The sequence below is a fragment of the Lagenorhynchus albirostris genome, chromosome 10 (assembly GCF_949774975.1).
Source record: "Lagenorhynchus albirostris chromosome 10, mLagAlb1.1, whole genome shotgun sequence".
Taxonomy (NCBI): Eukaryota; Metazoa; Chordata; class Mammalia; order Artiodactyla; family Delphinidae; genus Lagenorhynchus; species Lagenorhynchus albirostris.
In genome coordinates, this window is record NC_083104.1 from 89,619,812 (window position 1) to 89,642,589 (window position 22,778).

At 37.8% G+C, this 22,778-nt stretch overlaps 1 long non-coding RNA gene across 1 annotated transcript; it reads left to right on the top strand.

Moving 5' to 3' along the window:
- Positions 1-16,735: 16,735 nt before the first annotated feature.
- Positions 16,736-21,382, top strand: LOC132528226 (uncharacterized). The gene is made up of 4 exons (XR_009543134.1): positions 16,736-16,810; positions 18,198-18,390; positions 20,296-20,430; positions 21,258-21,382. It is a non-coding gene; the product is annotated as an uncharacterized LOC132528226 (long non-coding RNA).
- The last annotated feature ends 1,396 nt before the right edge of the window (positions 21,383-22,778 follow it).

Consider the following 22,778-nt stretch of genomic DNA (forward strand, 5'->3'; position numbering starts at 1 on the left):
AACCTCTAATGTGAGAGCTGTGGATATTTAATTTACCCTGCTTATTTTCTCCCAGATTATGGTCTCTTTTAAATTTTGTTTTTACCATGAAACACTCCTTTCTAACCTCTGTTTTCCTAATGGCATAGTCAGTCCTTTACTCTCCCAGAAACTCTGGTTTCCAGCTCTGATACTTTGTCCTTAATAAGCATTCAAAAGTTTTCATTAATCTTAACTCTGATACACTTATGTGATATTTGACGGATCATTTGAATCATTAGTGCCTTCATTTTTCAACCTCTGAAAAGCTAGATGAAAACTTTGGTGGACAAGAAAATGATTCATAGAAAGATGTTGCAAATGTAGAAGGTGCAGTGTTAATATGTTAACCCAGTTAAGGCTTCAATTCCTTAGAAGTTTTTTTTTCTCCCTACTTAAAATGTGTTTAAATATGTATTTTGTATTTTCTGGTAAATACAAAAAAGATGTTTTTAAAACATTAGTATTAAAACTAACCATAGATAATCTTAATACTCATTATTAATATTTTGGTCTAATTACCTTTATTCTCTTTTCAAACACACACACATACACACACATTGTTTTACTTTGTCTTTGTTTCTGCTCTTTTCCAAATTTGAGTTCATACCATTCAGTTTCGTATTTTTCTCTTTTTCACTGAATATCATGTAGTAAACATTTTTCCAACCAAGGAACATTTCTAGGGCCCAATTTACATTATGCCACAGTAACCATTTAAATTTGCAATGAGAGTCAGAGAAAGTTTTGAATCCCTAAATTTTCTTTTGTAGCAGCCTTTCCGCAGCTGTTATGAGAAATACTGCTTCTGTCAAAAAATTCTCTTGGCTCTTATCACCTGACTGTCACTTATTCTACAGAGTTAGTAGCGCTATTAGCCAGTGGGGAATCCACAGGGCTATTCTCTGTAGTGGAAATAGGGAGTCCTGTAGCTCATCAGCAGCAGACTTATCTTTAACTTGCCCCTCAAACAGTCGTAAATAAAACACAAAACTCTTATGTCCATGCTTTGAATTACCTTTTACTTTTCTTTCAGGTATTATGATTAAAAAGTATGTCTTAATACCAGAAATACTGTAATATACGAAAGGTAACATTATCAAGAAAGGGCAATAATGGTGACTTTCATAATCTGGTGGGTTAGGTATTCTACAGAAAGATGGGACTCGAATCAGACCCTAGAAATGTCCAAAACCCCAGATTACAAGTCTTGGAAGACTGAAGATTTCGAGCTAAATGTGAACATACATGTCTTATGTAAGATGAGAGAGTCAGTTATTGCATTGCAGCTAACAGATGCAGAGGGAGGGTAGGGAGGAAAGGGTTTTTTATATTTTTAGCCAGCAGTTTATACCATCTCTCCCTTTCCCCACCAGACATGCCAAAAACACTTAGTAGATTCATAATGCTGAACTGGCAACTGAGTTTGAAGGCGGGGGTGGGTAGACGGGAGATGAAAACCAAGGGACTCCATTAGAAATTGCCTCTGCTATCTCATTAATCTCTTACAGCAAATAATACATGCAGAACTCAGGCTACTGTGGTCTCCAAAGAATATCGTTTTTTTGTGGGTTATAACAAATTAAAGAAATAAATTAAGTCACTAACCCAGCAGGGAAGTGCTTGAAATCCTGGGCTCTAGAGTCTTTGCTGCTGTTCTGAAATTACAATAACAAAGAGGCCTTTTCCTGAAATATATATATTTAAAATGTATATTACATATATATGTAAATTGTTAATGTAGTTTTCCCTTTAGTTTTGTTATTAGCTTTAGCGTACTCCAAAAGTCCCTCCCGTGCCCCTAATCCCAAAACTTGTACCTGCTACTCGCTAATTCCAAATAGAGAATAACAGTCATCGAATGGGGTGGAAGTAGTAGAAACTTGGTGTCCTTTTATATAGAAACAGAGAGATACACAGTCCATCTTTGGCTTTTTTTTTTTTTTTTTTGCTTGCTTATTTGTTTCCTTGTTTTATGACTTGCTTGGAATAATTTGTGGAATCTGTCGCATCACAGAGTACAGCCACTGATGTCTCTGCTCAGTTTTTTTTTTTAATCATTGTTTTTATAGTTAAGTGTAGCTTTCTACGGTCTGTATAATAGTGTCCATTAATAATTGGTCAGAGGTTGTGCTTAAATGCTTTTAGTCGGTAAAGCTTCCACCTTTAACCAATGTAAAGGTATGTGGGTTGGGTTACACTTAAATGTAAGGAAGTTTACTATTCTTCTCTGGCTGTTACTTGTTGCTGAGCTTCCTCACGTCCCTTACACGTGCATTTACACATTCTGGGAAGGACATGTAGAGAGCTTGGGGCCCACTCTAGTCTTTCTGGTTGTACATACACATTTCAGGAAACTCATTCTGGCAGTCTTATGGAGAGTGGGTTGGAAGAAGGATGTCTGGACTCAAATTAATGGGACTACTTAAGCAATTTATTTTAGAAAACAAAAAGAGAAACTCACTTGAAGGGCCACAGAACCACAACTATGTGTAACTCGAAGGGTCATAAGCCACAGATTTGTCTATAAAACAACATAGGTTATGTAAATGGGACCCCCTGGAGTTGTTCAATTGGCAGCATGTGTGGTCATACGTAGACGCTCTAAAAAGACATTTCGGCAAACAGTGATGACAATGAAAAAGAGCATACTTTGTCAGGTCTTGACACAGAAATACAGTATAAAGAACAAAGTGTAGAAAGGATTTAAAATCCATTGTTCTAAAGCAAAGTTTCCAGTGAGCTGGCCTAAAAATAGTTTTCATGTGTTTGAGATATCATTCAGTGGAAGAAAAAAAACACGCGTTTCCTTTTCCAAAGAGAGCAGAAAAATTAGAAATGGCTACAACAGTAGTGGTTATATTGAATTTAAGATAATGTTTCCTGTTTCTTCTCAAATAATGAGTCTAGATACCTAGGTGAATCTCCTTTCCTAGAGATCTTTAAGAAAAAACATAGATAGTTGCCTCTCTATCTGATTTAAGTAAATGGCTGGAGCCTTAATACTGCATTGAGGTCACTATCTCTTCCCTTATATCTTATTCTATTACATACAATATAATTATACAATAGTATATCCATTTCCCTGATACTGAGGAAAGGGGTGAATAGAGTGTCAATCATTTTTGTTTCTAGTTATCTATTATTTTTCATTATAAAGGGGGAAAATTACTGGACTGGGAATGAGATACTTCAACTATCTTTGATTGACTAACCAGCTATCTTATTTTGGTCACCTGTAAAACAAGAGAGTTAAATTAAGTGATTATTTCTCAATTCCTTTTTAGCTACAAATGTAAAGTTCCCATGCACCATAGACACATCATTACTATTGGTTTATTTTTCTCTTAAAACAATACAGAATCCCTCTTCATTTATGATGGATTAGGAAATTATGACTAACTCATTTTCTCAGACCAACTAGAAAACCTGGACAAAGTATAGAATATATTTTACTGATGCGTTAGAAAACTAACAAGGTAGTGAGGAATTAGAGTCAAAACCAGGGAGAAGAATGAAAACCAGAGAAGAATGCCTTAATTTTAGAGGGTTTTTTTTTTCTCCTAAAGCCATACACATATTTCTAACATAGATTCATAAAATCAAACACTGGAATGGTGGTTACTAGGGTCTGGGGGTGAGGGGAGGGGTGGAAATGGAGAGTTATTAATCAATAGGCATAAAGTTTCATTTAAGTAAGACGAATAAGCTTTGGAGATCTGCTGTACAGATAGTCAAATCCATAGTCAACAGTTAAAATTTGTTTAGAGAATAGATTTCATGTTAAATGTCTTATCACAATAAAATTAGAAAATTAAAATAAATATATACCAATAAATATAAATAAATAAATAGGCATGGAGAGCAACAAAAAGGGTAAATATGCAGCTAAATCTAAATTGGTATTGATTATATGAGATAATAATGTCTTATGGAATTTTACAATATGTAGAATTAAAATACATAATAATAATAGCATACAAGATGGGAGGGGGCTAAATGGAATTAAAATGTTTTTAGGACTTTGCATTGTCTGGAAAGAGGTAAAAGTACAGATTTATATTAAGCTTTTCTAAGGCAAAGAAGCATTTTGTAATCTTCAGGAAATAATGTTTTAACTGAGAAATTTGTTAAGTAAAAACGTTTCTGGAGGTCTAGTAACCTTGTGCCAATTTTAAATCTTGATATTTTTCCTCATTTGGTTATGTTACATGTAAAAAAAAAAATTGACCTTTCAAGGAAAACAGTTCAAAGAATCATGCAAAAGCTCAAATTCAACTTTATATTTATTTATCTGTTCAGAGAAAAATCTCCGAAAGGTAACTTTGAAGCAGAAGAATATCCCTTGTTTTAAGGTTGGAAGCTTTGGAAAGGGAACAGCCATTTTTAATCCATTGTTGGCTGAAAAGTATAAGGCATAAATCCAATTACTATGCTTCTAATGTAGTACATATGAACTAATTCTTTTCACAGGCCAATTTGCTTGAAGGGTTGTGAACCATTTCCTGGTTCTATTTCCTGGATACTATTGTTTACCTTTAAATGAAGGCAGGTACAGAAGAGATAACAGAAAGAGAAAGAGATCAGGTGACTTGGTCTAGATTAAACAGTTCTCTGAGCCAGCTGGGTTCACAGATTCTCGAAGGTAAGAATCAGTATCTATGTACATTTTTAGTACCTGGAAGGAGCTAGCTCTTCTGTAGAGGATAGGATGCTGCTTGGGCTGAGACTCAGGTAAAGAGGGTTGTAATCTTGATCTACTACTTAACTACCTTTGTGAACCTTGGCAAGTCACTTTGTAACTCTAACCGTTAGTTTTATTTTCTGTAATATGGGCAAAGCAATTTAGTGTAAAGCAATTTAACTCATAGGTATAAGAATTAGAAAAATGTTTAAAAGTGTTTTGTAAAGAGAAAAGTATATGCAAGTATAGGACATTATTCTTATTTCAAATGATATGTCACACAATCAAGTCAGTAGCATTTATCACTGGTTACAAAGAGATGGACACATTTATAGTAAGCATGAAAATGAAACAAAGGCCCTGTCCATTTGGGTTAAAAGCAGTTGCTTAAACAATTACAATAAATTTAGATTTTCACAGTGAGTAGGCCTTGGTAAGAATTTTAATTTTGTCATGTACTATACACTGATAATAAAGTACCTGTCAAATTTTAAATTTATTTTCTTTTCATTAAGTATTCTTTTAGATTTGGTGCCTGTTTTACTCTGTTTCATATAATAGGCACACAGAACATGCAAAAACATAATGTTAGCATGACCAGATTTTCAATAATGTATGCATTTGGATGATTTGGGGTTTCATATTTAAAGTTATAGATTTGTTATTCTGAGACAACAGACAACAAAACTTTCCTACCTAATTCTAAATAAGTGTTTGAGAATGTTATTGATAGTTATAGATTGTCTGAGAAAATGTAAAGGTGTAAAGTTCACACACAGCAACGAAGACCCAATGCAGCCAAAAATAAAAAAATAAAATTAATTAATTAGGGCTTCCCTGGTGGCGCAGTGGTTGAGAGTCCGCCTGCCGATGCAGGGGACACGGGTTCGTGCCCCGGTCCGGGAGGATCCCGCGTGCCGTGGAGCGGCTGGGCCCGTGGGCCATGGCTGCTGAGCCTGTGCATCCGGAGCCTGTGCTCCGCGGCAGGAGAGGCCACGGCAGTGAGAGGCCCACATACCGCAAAAATAAATAAATAAATAAATTAATTAAAAAAAATATATATAGACTTGATGTGATATTTTCCTTATTAATGCCACAGAGAAATTTGTGTTAAGTTTAATACTTTGGGATACCAAGTCATATCCTTAGATCATAGCAACACATTGATCATCATTAAATAAATAACTTAGTTATAATTTTTGGAGAAGAACTTGAAGAGATAGATGAGACCTAGATGATGGTCTTAGAGAGTTTATGATCCATGAAGTCTTATACCAACAATAATGAAGAAGTTGTCACTACAGCTACTTAGGAGATTCAAAGTATTGCTAAGCTTATAAGAAAGGATTTCTTAGTTTGAGTAGTTTTTACTCTCCTTGTAGGCTTTCTCCCTACTCAGCCCCTGTTTGTTTGATTTTTTTTTCTCCATACTTTCTCTTTCTCAACCTCCCCTCCCCGTTGATATTTGCACCTTAACTCCTCCCAGCCACACTCCCCAACTCTAACCACTCCTTCTCCCACTGCTTTTTAGACCAAAGCAGTCATATATATTCTGAGCCATACTAACGTGATAGCGGATACTGCAGAGCTCTCTGCATCTGTTACAGTCTTATCTTCTTATTTACTCACCTAGTTAATTTCAACTCTTTACCTTGCTTTGTTTGTGTAGATCTAGCTACAGAAAACCTATCAAAAACATTTTTTCTTTTTGATTCTTCCTTCCTCCTTCCCCCCTTCCTCCCTCCCTCCCTCCCTTCCTTCCTCCCTCCCTCCCTCCCTCCCTCCCTTCCTTCCTTCCTTCCTTTCTTCCTTCCTTCCCTCCCTTCTTCCTGGGCTGAAATTAGACTAATACTCTCATATATATTAGTTTTCATTCCCAGTCCTTCATGAGGTCTCTTGTTTTGAGCTTCCTTCCCGGAGCTCTGAGTGAATATCAGAAGTCCTTAAACTGTCTTCAAGGAGAATGCAGAGCTCTAACTGGTAGCAGATTCTTATAGTGACAGAGTTTTACCCCATGGAAATAGAAGGACTTACTTCTATCATATATGTTTATCTCAAGGTGCCAGACAGGGGATGCAAGCCAAACAGAGAGAGGGTAATGACACCCCAGACACTAAAGTGCTTCCAAAATTCTGAAAAAATCTTTTAACTTTTCCTTAATGGGTGCAACTTGACAAATGCTATAAAAGACTGTATACACCAAAGGATCCAGAGTACAGAGGGAAGATGTAATTGCTCAGGATCATGGAAACTTCTTTCAGGTAGACTCAATATAATAAGACAAAATGGAATCTAACATTATTCACTAATAATTAATATTTATCAAAAGGTGCTTTTTTCTTTAAAAAAAAAAATCCATCTGAAATGATCTGGAGAAAAAAGATCCAGCCAAGCCCTTTTAGGTCACTTAATCCATTTGGTTGCAAATTTTTAAAAGTTTTAATTTTCTGTTGCTTTATGTTTTAGTTTTATTTTGTGAGAAAAAGAGAGAACCTGACTGTCTTACCCAAATCCTCAAGAAAACTAAAGTCAGGTCAATTATTTCTGGAACATAGAATACAGAATTACCACCACCATCACCCTCCAAGTAGCCAAATGAATCCGTTTTCTTTGAACCACAGCCGTATGTATTCTACCCAGCCCCCTTTGGATGTTCTCTTATAGTGACAAGGAGCTGGGGTAGAAATCAGGCAGGCATGATTCCTACATGTGCATGTGTCATCAAATACAGATAAATTAACTTGGTGGGGCTCAGTTTCAACATTTTTAAGAGGAAGGGAAGAAGGAGGAGGAGAGGGAAGGAGAAATGAATGGAGGGGAGGGGAAGAGAAAGAAAAGTCATGTATGGCAAATGCATAGATTACTGAGCAGTTTGAAGAAGGAAGTGTATGTAATGTGCCTGTTCACACTTAAGTGCTCAGTAAGTTTTAGTTGTTATATTATTAGCAGTAAAGTTTGACTAAAACACACAAAACAATTTATTTTTGTATCTTTTGGTGTATTTTGTTTGGGTAAAAGATATTGGAAGACAGTCCACTGATAAGAAAGCCAGGATATTGTAACATCAGTGGGGAGAACTACTAAGGGGAGGTGATAGTTCATTGTAATTGATGCCGTAGAGAAGAGAGTGGGACTGAGCATAGAGAAAGCTCTTCCCCTAAACACCGATTAATAATGGAACATGTGCTTCAGACTACTCTCTAATAACTGCTCTGTGATCGATGTGCTTTGGAACTGGTGACCACATCACATCTGTTGCACAGCTTCTTGGTGGAGGAAGAAGTCTCTTCATTTTTAAGTGATCTGTGTTCTACTTACTTTGCCTAATTCATGTCTAATGGCTTTTTCATGACAAGACTCAAACAAAGCTAGTTTTAGTGGGACAAGGATAACAGCCATTTATGGTTGTGTATTATAGTTGGCCAGGAAAAGCAACTGAAAATGACTTTAAGAAGACTGAATGCATCCCCAGTTATTTTTTTTCCTACATGAGGAGCAAATCTACCATCTATGTGATAGTCTGCAAAAATCAAAACCAAACAAAACCAAAGAAAAACAAAAAACAAACCTCTTTTTCCAGATCTCTAAGTTAAGGAATTTACTTAATTATACCATTTTATATGTAACTTAAGTTGTTAAAATTTATCTCACATTTGGACTTCCCTGGCAGCCCACTGGTTAGGACTCTGCGCTTCCACTGCAGGGGGCGTGGGTTCAATCCCTGGTTGGGGAACTAAGATCCAGCATGCTGTGCAGTGCGGCCAAAAAATAAAAATTAAAATTAAAAAAATGTATCTCATATTTAAAATAACCCCATAGTCCTTACAGTATAAAAGGAAGAAAATGGACTTTGGAGTTGGAGCTGAATTCCAAATCCAGCTCCTTAACTTCTTAACCACCCAACCTACCTTATTCTTCATCTACAAAATTAGGATAATAATACCTTCATCATAGGATTGTATCAGTGATTAAATGATCGAAAGCATATGAAATGCGTAGAACAGTAGATATGGCATAGTAGGCTTGCAATCGCATTATGTATAGTAATTCCATTTTGTTTCCTGATGCTCAAGCTATTTCTTGGATTCTCATTAACCCTTACTTTTTTAATACCCTCAAATAGATAGCTATATATTCTAATGGAGTCTTGCTAATACGATGAACTCTGTGAAAAATATTTCATCTTAATCTCCAAGGTGAATGAATCTATCTAATGCCAGATTTTGTTCTTAGTGAAATCTATTATATCAAAGTTCCAGTTTTTGCTCTACAGCTCACAAAAGAAGAAACCTAGACACATAAAAGTTACCCAAATTTCTTCTTCTTGGTCCCATAGATAGTGAGATAAAAATAAATGTTTGCTGTTATTCAGTCTTTCTCTCCTTATGAGAGGTCTACAACTTGTGCGTCAGAGGTCAAATTAAGCCCAGGAGTGTGGCGGTCACCTGGCTCTACTAAGGAGATGTGACATTCAAGCCAACTCCAGACCCAAAGATGACATAAGAAAACTGTAGCTTTGGAAGGGTTTCATCCTCCATTTTGCTGCCACTTTTCTCCATTCTGACCTTACTCCTTCTTCAACTCAAGCTTTTATGGCAACCCATCTCTTATCCCAGGCTTGTCATCCTAGTGGGGAGTAGAGTGGGAACTTAGCCTGAAAAATAGTGAGGCAGCCTCTAGTTTCAAGTCTGTTACTAAGCATGTAAGTCATATTTAGGAAGCCACTTCTCTGGGTTTCTGTAGTCAGAAAGGCAAATGAGATTAATTAACTTTTTAGTTTTATTACATTTTTGACATGGTGTATTACTCTGTTAAGGGTATATGTTGTTCTCTTAGGTATATTTGCATTTCAGTCTAAACTTCTAAAGCCTGTCTAGCTGACTGGTTCTAGTGGGGAAAGAATGTAACAATCTCCTGGACTCCTTAGTCCCCATTCCTATTTTCCTTAATTTTTCAGAGGTCTGAGTAGTATTGGTTCTCTAGACTGAAGGCAACCTATGATCACATCAGAATTATTGGAGGAGATTTTTCAATCTGTGAGTGCCCCACCTTTAGAAACCGAGTAGGTCTCAGGTTGGCTTGAGCAGAGGAGGTGGTGAGAGGGACTGCATTATTAATAAACGAGTCACTCTGATGCTCACTCGGAGCTAAGGATCCTAATGGCTGAGGCAAGCTGGTTGGGCTCCCTTCCTCCTCCACATCTATAGAAAACTTTGTGTCTTAGCTTGAGTTCTCTAAAAGACAGATCCTGAGACAAGGAACTGATGCTAACACTTTCCTTGGAGGTACATGTCCAGGGCAGTGAAGGTGAGAGCAAAAGATAAGGAAAGCAAGGTGAAATGGAAGCAATGTATTATCACTTTATAACAAGCCATAGCAGATTACTTAGTAGCATCATTAATTTTGTACATGGGGATATTCTAGAAGGTTTATGCAAAGAAACTTCACCCCAGAATAACTCACAAAAAGAAGGGGAAACTTATTTGTCCGGCTCTCTCCTATCTTCCATTTCCAACTGGCCAGGTTCTACCCCATGAGGAGCTAACTCTGTCTTCTAGGCTGTGTCATCTGGGCCTTCCACCACTTCTCTAGAAGCTGATACTGCACCCCATGGTGTGGTGTTTTATTAAAATCCAGTACTGATGGAATCTAAGAGGGTTAAAAGGAGTTGTGTCTTAATATATATGGCCATAACCTATCCTTTGGAGAAAGATAGCAGCCCAGGGCTTAAGCAGTTGTCCTAACAATATGCAAAAGCTGGTGCATTTATAGCACATGCATTAACATCCATGAGAGATTTCCAGGAAATCCAACTCAAAAGAAAATGGCAATTTCTTGGATATTTCAACATATACATTTGGTGTTGTGTATTATTAAGAGTTTGAATTGGAAGCTAACCAAGAACAATCTCAAGGTCTAAAGTATCTGCCACAGAAGCAAAAATTTCAGGGAAATGCTACATTCAAAATAGGACTGTTAGGGTTTATTTAACTTGTCCATGTACAGCTGGAAAGCTGTGTTTGAAATTTGTGCACACTTGTAAGTTGACATGTAGGCCCGGGTCATCGGTACAACTGGGTCACTACAAAATAGAATTGTAAACTCCATTATCTTCTTCTGCTCTTTTAACTTGAAGTGAAATATTTGATCTTCTCTATTTTTATTTAAGAGAGGCCCATTTATTCCATCTGTGTGTAATTTTAGCCCCTGTACTCTTATGACGAGGTCCAGTCATCACAGAAGAGAGTCAAGCCTTCCTCCAATGACCTGTGAATAGTCTATGCTCCTCTTTCCTCTCCCAGCTCCCTCAGTTTTTAAAAAAATGGATGGGTTGGAAAGTGAGTGGCCTGACACTAATAAAAACTTCTGCCTTGGTAGCCTAGGATGATAGAAGTTTATGAATGATAGATGCCTACCACAAACTCTGTGGGGTTAACTTAATATCCTCCCGCAAATTATGTGGTTATTCCATCTTATCTAACTATGCAGCTCATTGCTAGACTCTCTCAAAAAATACAGGGAGAGAAAAGATAACTAAACCTTTGTGATCATTGGAAATATAATTCAAAGTATGTATCAAAAATTGCATTATTATAGCATAAAGATTAGGTAGAATCATGTCAGAAGTAGCCCATGAATTGCAAAAGAATTGCAAAAGAAGAAGACCTCTTCCTCACTCCCTTTGGATATATGTTTATTTTGCAATTAACAATGGGCTAGGGTACCTTTCTAAAATCCTGTCCTGTGACTTCAGAAATTAATCTCACAATGGACTTATTTTTATATACATTCTTACAGCTTATATTCCATTGAGCTGTCAGAATGAATCTTTTAAAAGGGTGAGTCAGATCTTGATGATCATGACATCTCAACACTTGAGTGACTTTCCATCATATTTAGAATAAAATCCAAAGTTGAAGGCTTACAAGGCCCTACTTGACCTGGTCCTTGGCTATCGCACAAATTTGAACCTCCAGCTGCCTCCCACCCATTCTGCTGCAGCTACTCTGACCTCCCAGGTGAGGAATTAAGGACTTAAACTAATGGATATGGAAAGAAATAGATGGTTTTGAGATATATTTTGGATGCAGGGTAGACCGGTCTTGCTGTTAGATTAAATACGAGAGTGGAAGCAAAAGAGGAATACAGAATTATTTTAAGTCATAATGGACACAGTAAATGTTAGCTCTTAACTCTGAGTATTATCAAATATTAATAATAACTGGATAAATGGTAACTCATGAAAATGTGGCAGTGATAATCTTGCTTTAGCTTGCATGTTAGGTGCCCATATCGGGGTCAAAATTTGGTGTTCTCGTCTTCACCTGCGAGTCAGCAGTTCCCCAGGTTTTATGGAGAACAGGACTGCTGCTCTTTGGAGGAGCCGTCACTATTCAAGTACATGATTTACTTTACACTTTCAAGACTTCTTGAAGTTGATTCCGAGGCCATGGCCAAAGGAGTCTCTTATTCATTTAAAAATGAGTAACAAATTCCTCTCTTGGAGGAATTTGGGAATCTTCATTGTAACGAGATCCCACATCCTTACAGATTCTAAGCCTAAAGATAACTGCTTTAATAGATTTCTTTGGAACTGTGTACCTGGTTGGGTGTATTAAAAGTTGAACCTGAGTTACCTCCACTCCACCTTAACAGAGAAACTAAGCATCTCTCAGATGCCGAAGATAAAAAATATTTAACTGAGAGGCCTGTGGGTGATGAATGAGATTGAGTTCCCTGTGGGAAATGGGTCATTTTTCAGACCTTGCAGGAAGTGTGTACATCGGCACCTATAAGTCTTTTGATTCATGGGGAGAAGACTATTCAGACCCAGACAGCTGGTGTATTCAGATGCTGCTGCTTCAGGGGGATAAACTAGTCTCCCAGAAACTGTGCGGCAGGCCGCTCTCCATCTCCCTCTGGAATATGAATACTGTCTTACTTTTATTTGTTCTATCTTTGTGACAGGCTTTCTCAGGGATATGGCGGAATGCCAGGTAGTGAAAAGGGGAAGATAAAAAAGCAAGCATTCCCATCTAGTCTTCTTTCTTTCCCAAACCTCATTAAGGCTGAAAATAATTCCAGGATTCCTTTTTTCATCATTTTCAAAACCAAAAAAAAAAAAAAAAAGTGTTGTAATCTCCAATTTTCAATACAAGACAAATCTCTAGCTGCTTTAAAGCCCCTCTCCTGAGGGCGGGCACTGGCCATCCCCAGTTCAGTCCCCACCTAGGGAATCTGTCACATTCACAAATTTAAATTCAATTTACCACATTCTTATGAAAGGGGACTGAATTTCTAAGCCTGATGATGGGAGTGACATTGAATACAAGATTGTGTAGCACTTTAGAGAACTTTCCTTTTATTAGCAGCTCCATAATCACATTAACTTCAACTGAAAATTTGGACTAATTCTTTCCCTAGAGGCCCAAGCGGTAATAATTGTAGAAATCTGTGAAAAAGGATAAATACAATTCAATAATTATATTGATAAATAAAATGAAAATCAACTAATTGTGTCATTCACTCAGATGCTCGCCTCGGCTGTTGGCGGCTTTATGCTCCACTGGCTGCTAAACTTTTCTGTCACACTTCAATAAATTTAATTGTATAGAATAAATGAGCTAATTTTTGAAGTCACAGGCTCTGTTCACAAGATAAGGGTAGTGATTTATTGACCTCTTCTAGCTCTGTAAGAGCATCACCCTCCTTTTCTACTGACAACTGGGCATCAGCCGTTCCCTCCCTTGGTGTGGTTCCCCTCACAGCTCATGCTAAGATCTATCCCAGTCTTCCCTCTCATATTCTTTCTTGAAATCACTGAGTGCCTATCTGAACAGTCTGGAAGGTTGCAGGAGAAAATTCTGTGGTTTCTGTCGTGGCTCTCCACAGGGTGATGGGTTCTTTTCCATTTCTGCAGCTGTCTGAATCCACTATTCAATTTGTTCAACTGAAGCCCCAGGTTGTGGGTTGTGAACTTAACACCTTCCAATGCCCCAAGGGAAAACCCAGTGTCTCTGTAGGTGTGACCTTGTTAATGGAGACAATAGTTTATCTCCTTGGACTTAAAAGAGTTTCTTGTGACAGGCACACTGATGTCACACCAGATCAAAACTCCTGATAAAACACAGTTTTAAAAAAGGGACCCACTACCTGAATGTTGGGTTGAGATAGGACAACTTAAATGTAACCCTTCAAAATTCCAAGAATTATTTGAATAAGCAAAATAGAATCTGTAACATAGAGAATATGCCTTAAACCACATGCCTTAGGGTCTGCAGTGGCTTTTTCATATATTTTCTCCTGCATTATGTCCAGTTTACTTTAACGACTGATTATTTCCCATATTAGCCCCGGATTTTTAATACATACCAAAGAACTTGTATTATTTATGCTTTGTCGCGGTGTCCAGCTTCTAGTGCAATGCCTGGAATTAGTAGGTGTTCAATAAAATAATTGTTGAATGAACGCATTAATTGATTAATAAATGAATCACATTGATACAAAGCTGTCAGATTAAAAGGAATATATGTGTATATATTTTAGCTTGTTATGGGACAATCTGGAAAGCATGCAGTTTTAGACAAGAATTGTGGCATATTGATCTCTAGGTAGTGAAGCCAAATTCGAATTTATAAGAATTCCCTAAAGGGAGAGTAGAAAAATAACTGTTGTTTTATAGAGCAAGTTTTGTCAGTCATCACTAGGCATCTAAATAAATGGTGCAGACAAAGAAAATATGGCCCAAGCCACAATGCAGCCATCTATCTACTGGAGGGGTCCCAAGGACAGAGCTCAGAGAGGGATGTCAACCCTTGGCTCAGGGTGGGCTCTGTGTCTGCCTCTCCTTGAATCAAGAACAGTGATGGGATTATCAGTATTGAAATTTGGGGTTCCTAATAGTACAGCTTCAATCCTGTGGTAAGGAAAGTTCAGAGTTACAAATTTAGTGCTGGACAAAAAAACTAGTAAAATATGAATGTGAGTGTATAAATTAGCTTGCTCTCTTGAACACAAAGAAGACAAATGGATTCTTTTTTAAACTTTCTTCTAACTATCCTTTTATTTTTCAACCTCGTCTCCTCCAAATCAGCTCCTAGCGGTCTGAGTACTCGGCTTGGGAAAGGGGAGAGCTGGCTGTATTGCTTTTTTTTTTTAACATCTTTATTGGAGTATAATTGCTTTACAGTAGTGTGCTAGTTTCTGCTTTATAACAGAGTGAAACAGCTATACATATATCCTCCTATCCCCTGCCTCTTGCATGTCCCTCCCACCCTCCCTATCCCACCTCTCTAAGTGGTGAAGACACCCTGATGGCACTGTCCTGTGCTCAGCAGTACCTCTAGGAAAGAGTCTCCAGGTGTTTGCCTGCAGGAAGTCATGAAGTCAGTGCAAATCGGGACAAGTTCCCCACTGGCAGGACAGAACTTTCATACACTGGGTGCTTTCCCTGTCATTGTTACTATCTTTGCTGCAATAACCATCATTTATCGATAATGGCACTTGAAGAAATAGCCTTTGACTAGGGATTAGATTTTAGTTACCTAGTGTATCAGCCAAGGACAGAGGTTGTCCCTCATCGTATCGACGATGCCCAATTTGCCTCACGTGAAAATATCCACCTTTAACTAGAACTGGAAGAAAAACTAGGTCTTTTGTACACTGCTTTCCTCATTCCTGCCAAAGTGTTTATTGAATCCCTAACTAAAACCACTTGTGCTCTTGAACTCTCCTCCTGGGGAAAAAAAAATCGTGATTATTGTTTCTTTCTCAGACGGATGCAAAGAGGGATCACCACAGGAAATCCAGAGAGGCTTGAGAGGACTAGCTTGCATTGAGATAGAAGCCAGAAGCCCACTTAGCCAATGGCCTCCCCGGGACCTGGCACCGAGGCGGGCAGAAGACAGTCAATGCCACAGAGCCCCCATGTGAAGAGGAGAATTTGGCATTTGTGCTTCTAAACCCTGAGTCCCTCAGCCCCAAGTACTTGGGAATTCTGTGAATCGTTGCCTGTGGCAGTGACACTGATTTGTATCTGGGTATGAACTTAAATGAAAACATGAACTCATTACATGAGGAAGGAAACACTGCCAGATTTAACAGGATGAAATTCCAGCAGGCTGTCAGGTTTCATGGGGCTGTAGTGAAATACCTCATAGAAAGGTTTCCAGTTCATAAAACGCTTTCAAAACATGCTCAGCTCTTTTAAGTTGAGGGGACATTATCATTTCTATCTATAGCATTTCTCTGCAAATTGAACTCAAATATCCTTTGGGCTGACTACACAGAGAACAGAAGAAAGACGTGGAAGAAACTTGGACTCGAGATTGCCTTCCTGAAAAGGTTTCCTTCAGGCGGAATTATGTGAGAAGAAATGACATCAGAAACCAACGTGTCAGTATACTTCTGCCAGCTCCATACGGTCCAGCTTGTTTTCACAGGTACTTCATTAATTCAACAAATATTTAGTGAGTTCCTATCACGCGTGGGTACTGTTCCAGGCGTTGGACGTATGGTGGTCAGTTAGAGAAATCTACCCTCACAATGCCTACATTCCAGAAGGAGAAGTAAACAACAAATAAATGATCAGGAAACATATTGTAAAATGTCAGGTAGTGATCATTGTTATTAAGAAAATGGGATCAAGGGTGTGGGATCAAGGATAGTGTGTTTTGCAAAGGCTACCCTGAGGTGTGACATTTGAACAGAAGCTTAAACGAAGTGACCTATTGAATCCAGGAAACTAATTTTATAGATTTTTGAAAGGGGTGAGCTAGCATAAGGTAGTAAAAGGGTTAGGAAGTTATTTTGATTCAGAGATGCCCAGTTTAAATAACCACAGGCCTGACCCTCTTCTCTCTTTCAGTGGGAATTTGGATAGAGCCTTGAATGTCTTCTTGGGGATTTTCTGGTGTGTGTGGCATAGTAACCAGTGTGTTCTGCTGTCTTCTGTCTTGACCTCTTTTTACTTCCTAGAAAGAAGCACAAGCTGTGGGAATGGGCATGAAAAAATACAAAAGGACTTTATATCTTTCAGCCTGGGCAGAAGTTGACAGAGAAAAGGAGGTGAGAGAAAAACAAGATATGAGAAAAAAAGGCAAAATCCAAGTGAGTTCTCTTTTTGGTGTTCTATCTATCTTTCTATATAGCTTTCTCACCAGCCTTGTTAAAAAGTAAATATCTCTGCAAATTTCATTTCATTTTCCTTCAGTGGATACAATAAGGCTTATTAAAATGTCTTTCCCTTCTGCAAGGTGCAAACTCCACATTAGATTTGAAAGCTCTCACATAATTCAGATGGCAAAGGAGGTTTTAACTTGGCTGACATCAACATATAAACTAAGAATCCTTCACACGTGGAACACGTGCTTCGAATGAAATTGAGTATAAGAATGTTTGCCAAACCTGACTGCAAATGGTTTATTTAGAAGTATAGAATGTGAAAAATATAAATTGATTTTCAAAGGTAGTTCCATGATGATTATTGACTTTTACTCCTAAATTACTGGTTTGTTTAAATAGCAAGATGATGCTACATGTTTAAAAGTTTCTGTACCTTGGAAGTATTTATTGTCTAAACTAAAGCTTATTCTCATTTCTAAGAAGAAAATTAGGAGATAGTGCTTGCATGTGTATGCATGTGCAGTAATCTGTTTTTAGTGATATACTACTGCATGGGGCTAGGTCTAGGGGTCGGGATGTCTAGAAAACATCTCATCTGAACATCAAGGTTGAGAATATAATATTTAGGTAACTAGTTTCAGTCCAGGTGCTCTTCTGCCTGTGGTAAACCTTGCAGGTGAGCTCACTTACCTACGTTCTCAGTTCTAGGGAAGGAAAGTCAACAGGGATATAGAGCCGGATGGTAAATGGCCAAATGGGAGGCAGGGTGATAATACTCTGAGTTAAGAGCACCACTTTTGTTGTCTGACACACTTGGGTTTTAGGCTTGGTTCTTCTAGGTCCAAATGTAACTCTGGGCAAGTTGCTCAAATTCTTTAAACCTCAGCTTCACCTTCCGTAAAATCCTTCCAAATATTTTATAATAAATATTTAAAGAACTTTTACAATTTATGAAATTTACTTCATGAGCAGTCACTATGGTCTATAGTTATTATCAAATGTGCTCTCAGCAACACTGAATAGAAGCTCTTGGATAACCATGACTATTACTTTGGAGTTGCCTAAACTGCCCTTTCTCTTGAGACTATCATTAATGCTTTCCATGAACCAGGAGTCATCTGTAATATCTGACAGAGATCTTATTTTCTGTTACTCATCAAAACAGTGATACCCTCACGTATACATTTCAAAGTCAGAAGGAAAGTAACTAGGGAATTGAATATGATGATAGCGTTCCCTCTTAGAATTATACCAAATCCAATTTAATGGATTGAATTTTGCTTTTTAAATTAAAAAAGTAAAAAATCTATGTTCGGGTTGGCTAATAGGACACTGGTTAAAGCAAATAATGATTATTTGTTTTCTGATGTAGGAATGATTTGCACCGGACTGAGAAGAGCGTGAGATGAAACCCAAATTCTTAACTGGTTGAGTTCTAGAAAGAGCGATGGTAGTAATTTGGGGGAACTGGTGGTGCCGAGTTCACTTGATTCTACTTTGAAAACTCTCATTAATTGTGCATGGCTGTGCACATACACACACCACAGAAACAAAATTCCTGGAATGTGAGTGAAATTTGTGTCAGAATTTCTATCTTTGGATGTATAGAGAATTTAAGTGCTATTTAAATGGAAGAATCCTGTTGTAGTAATAAAGAGAAGAATCCAATGGTAGTAATGTTGGTTAGTGTTGAGAAGAAGAATAAAGGAGAGATAAAATATTTTAAGTACAATTATAATCTTTTTATTCAAGAAATTATAATCTTTTAACCTCTAATATGTTAATAATACATCACTTTTTTCCTCAGTGGATTCAGACAGTGCAATTCTATTTCCATCTCTAAGGAAAGGCCTATAAGTACATCAAACCAACACAATGACTTATTGAGTGCCTACTATATGGCTCTGAGAGACTCTGAAAGACAGAGACTGTCTGAGAGACAGAGACTCGGAGAGACAGACTCTGAGAGGCACTTTCACCTATACTGTTTAATCCTTTCAACAAGCAGCAGCATAGTATTATCATCTTTTTTTAATAGAAAAAATAAAAGAGACCCCAAATGCTTAAGTAGCCAGACAAGATCATATAAGACAAAAATCCTGCATAGGAAACCAGGTTTTCTGATTCCAAGTTTAATATTTAATACATTGCCTTCTACATAAAATTGTTAGACATAATTTAATAATCATGTGTAAGGTATTCTCCATTGCTCCTTTAGAGTAATACTGCCAAAGAGCTCAAATGCAATTAATGAGGTAAACCTTTAAGCTTTATTTGGTCCATCTTCAAGACTTTTGCTCAGTAAATTTTTGTTGAATAAATACTAGAAAAGTAATTGCTTAATGAATTATTTCTTGAGCATCTATGACTGACTATCCAGTGCCATCATCTCCAAAATTTGGGTCTCTAGTAAACTTAAGTGGTGGTGGGGGGTAAGAGCTTAGAATTGGCACCCCAGCAGTCTCTCCACCCACCCACCCACACCATGTCCAAATTTTTCCACGAGTTGCCTACTAATTCTAAAAACAGAACTGGCTACATAATTTGCAAGGTCAGTGCAAAATGACAACGTAGGGTCCCTTGTCCAAAAAGTATCAAGAATTTCAAGACAGCAACAGTAGAAAGTTAAACAAAGCCCAGGACCTTTTTGAGCTTGGGGCCCTGTGTGAGTGAACAGATTGTATGCCCATAAAGCCATTTAGGTCTAAAGAGATTGGATGTTCACTTTAGTACCCTGAAAATGTACCTCAAAGAAGTAGACTGTGATGAAGTTTATTGGTACAGCAGCATCAAAATAAAAACTGGAAGAGAGTGTACAAAGTGGATTAGGAGTACATGTAAACCAACCTCAAGTTTGGAATCAGATTCATCTGTTAATATCACCTCCTCTTAGGGAAGAACGAAAGGAGGGTGGAAGAAAGACTTCCTCTTCTACGCACAGGCTCTGAGAGTAATATAGACAGTGCTTCTAGAAATGTCTTCCTGAACAGATTACTCTATTTGGAGGATGTTTATCCCCTTACCACCTCTCCTTTCCCCAGAGACATGGCATTGTGCCCTAGTTTTAGTGTCTACAACTTAGATCGAGGGATTTTATGGTAACGACTCTTGTATCATCTCTTTAATTGAAAATCCTCTAGGCTAGGAGGGTGGGAACCATGCCTGTCTTATTCACTGTCATATCCTCAGCACCCAGTACATGCCCGCCACATAATAGGTGCTCAATAAATACTTGTTGAATGATTGAAAGGAGGTTGTAGGGGAAGTAGTAAGACTGACATTTAAAATAATTATAGGAGTGAATACCACGGTAGAAGGATTATTTCTATTCCCCAAACTCTGCAAGAGACCAAGTTTAAAAAGTCGTGTTTTTTAAATTATTATTATAAATCTAGTGACATCAATACTAGCTCTATCTCTGCATCCACATATTTTATGCATTGGCTTGTTTTCATGTTTCTTTTCCCAAGGGAATTGCTTCAGCAATAACTAAAGTCAATGAAGAAAGTGAGGGACTTGTAAAAGTTTCCCAGCTGATTCTGCCAACTGAAATGCCTTTATTGTGCTGTTTTGGTAAACAGAATGAGTCTCAAAACTGAAATCAGGTCAATGTAAGTTTGTGCACATGCATGTATTCACACACACTCACACGCTCTCATCAGTAAATTATTTGAAAAATAAATGAAAATGAAATCGGGGTCAAATTTGGAACATGAAACAGATAGCATGCTCTTTGTGCTACCAGAGTATATCTGAAAAGGAAGCAGGCAAGTCCAGCAAAACTTAGAGACCTCAAAAAGCCACCAATATACACAGAAGACTGAAGTTGGTTTTTTTCTTTTCTTCCCCTCACATTAAGTCCAATAGCAACTAATCCTGGGGAACTAAAAATATTCGAGGTGTACAGTGACTCCCTTCTTTGGCTCTTTCTATAATGTATACAAATCTGACTGATAAAAGGCTCAATTCACTCAGCAGAGAACTGGCTTCTGTCTGATGGAATTTCACTGTGGAGTTTTCACAAGGAGAGAGGTTGGAGCCTTTCTATCTCCCATCCTTCTCTATGGGAGACAGAGCCTTATGCATCTGAGTGATAGCAGTAAGCAGTCTGGGACACGTTGGTCGCTGTGTCTGCAGGCATCTGACAAGAGGAGGATATGATTGCAGCAGTGTGTTTGGGAAGTCTGGCTTTCTCCCTCAAAGCCCTCTTTATTCTACAGTTACCTGGCATTGCATAAGAGCCAAGCAGGCAAATTAAATTCCTTCTATTCAGCCTTGAGGAGAGGTGAAAAAACTCCTCTCCGAGCTGGCGATATTTGTCACTTTGCTCTGTCCTTCCCCATGGCGGGGTGTTGGGCATCCAATAGACAGGCTGGTCAAGAGTGATGTTTTTCATTTTTATTTATATATTGGTTCTTTTTAACTCTTTCAGGATTGTCCAAATCAATTTGAGGCCCTGTGTCTGTGTAAACTGATTTCCGTGGCTACTCCTCCATAAATGACTTTGCTATACTCTTCCTCCAAAAGGACTTGGATCTAGGATGGCCATAGCATCAGGTATATCTCAGAGTGTTTTCCACTTATTTCTCACTTTTTATATTTAAATTTGGAGTTATTCAAATAATTGTTTTGTTATCTTTGAAACCATTAACCTTGTAACCACTGTACATTTTCTGTGTGCCTGTCATATTGGTCAGTATCATTGCGTTGTGTTTTGACTTGTTCTTACAATGGCCAGGTTGAGATACAAATTTGTCAAAGTGAAATTATGTTCACCAAAAGAAGAAGGACTTTTAAATTAGTCCAGGTCATTGGTTGGTTTGCAGTTTTTGATGGGCCCTGTAATTTCTCAGGTGAGGAAGCTATAGATTATCTAGCGTCTGTAAATAAATTCAAATTTCTGTCCAAGGAAATTAGAATCTTGGGCTAGGAGAGAACTTCTAGGGAAATGTTATGATCTTTAAGAAATCATGGAGCAGGGGAGAGTAGACTAGAGTCAGGCAAATACAATTCTCTTTAAGAGAGAAAGTAAGGAAGAGAAAGGAGGGAGAGAAAAAGAAAGAGGATGAGAGAAAAAGAGAGAGAGTAAAAAAAAAGGAAAGAAGGGAGGAAGGGAAGGAGGGATGTAGTTGGGAAGGAAGGAAGGTAGGGTGGGAAGGAGGGAAGGAAGAAAGAAGAGGGGAAGGAGGGAGAGATGGAAGGAGGAAGGAAGGAAGGGAGGTTGATTCTACAGGACAAAAACTATGAGTTTGACATTGGTCCAAGAAAGAATTCTAGATTGGATTAATAAAGTGATGCTTTGCAAGTACTTAAAACACTTAAGCTAGAAGAGTGTATCTGGGCTTCAGCAAAACGTATGACGTTTTCTTTTTATATGTTTATCATCATATAGTTAGGTAGAGTAGTAATTGATGGAACAAGAAATACACAGTGAGTGCTTGCTGTGTACCCAGGCTCTGGTGGGATGAGAGAGAGAGACCCATGGTCTCTCTCCTTGGCCCTGTTCTGTTCCATGTCTTAGCAATCAATGAATTTGATGAGAATAGAAAGGCGTGGAAGAGCACCGACTCTGGAGCCAGATGTCTAGTTTTGAATACTGTCTCTGTCACTTACTAGCTCTGTGACCTTAGGAGTTTACTTAATCTTTTTGGACCTCAATTTCTTCATCTGTAAAATGAGAATAATCATAATATCCATTTCATAATTTTATTGTGAATATTAAGTGAGTTTAAAATGCTTAAAACAATGACTGGCATAAAAGAAGCACTGTTAGCTAATATCAATATCAATAATAATGATACATAGATGATATGCTTATTAAATTCGTAGAAGAACAGAAGTTGGGAGAAATGATGATACTGTGAGATATAAACTGATATAGTAGATTGAAAGTAACAAGATGAACTTTAACACAGAGAAACAAGAGGTCCCATATTTGAATCCTCAAAAGCAA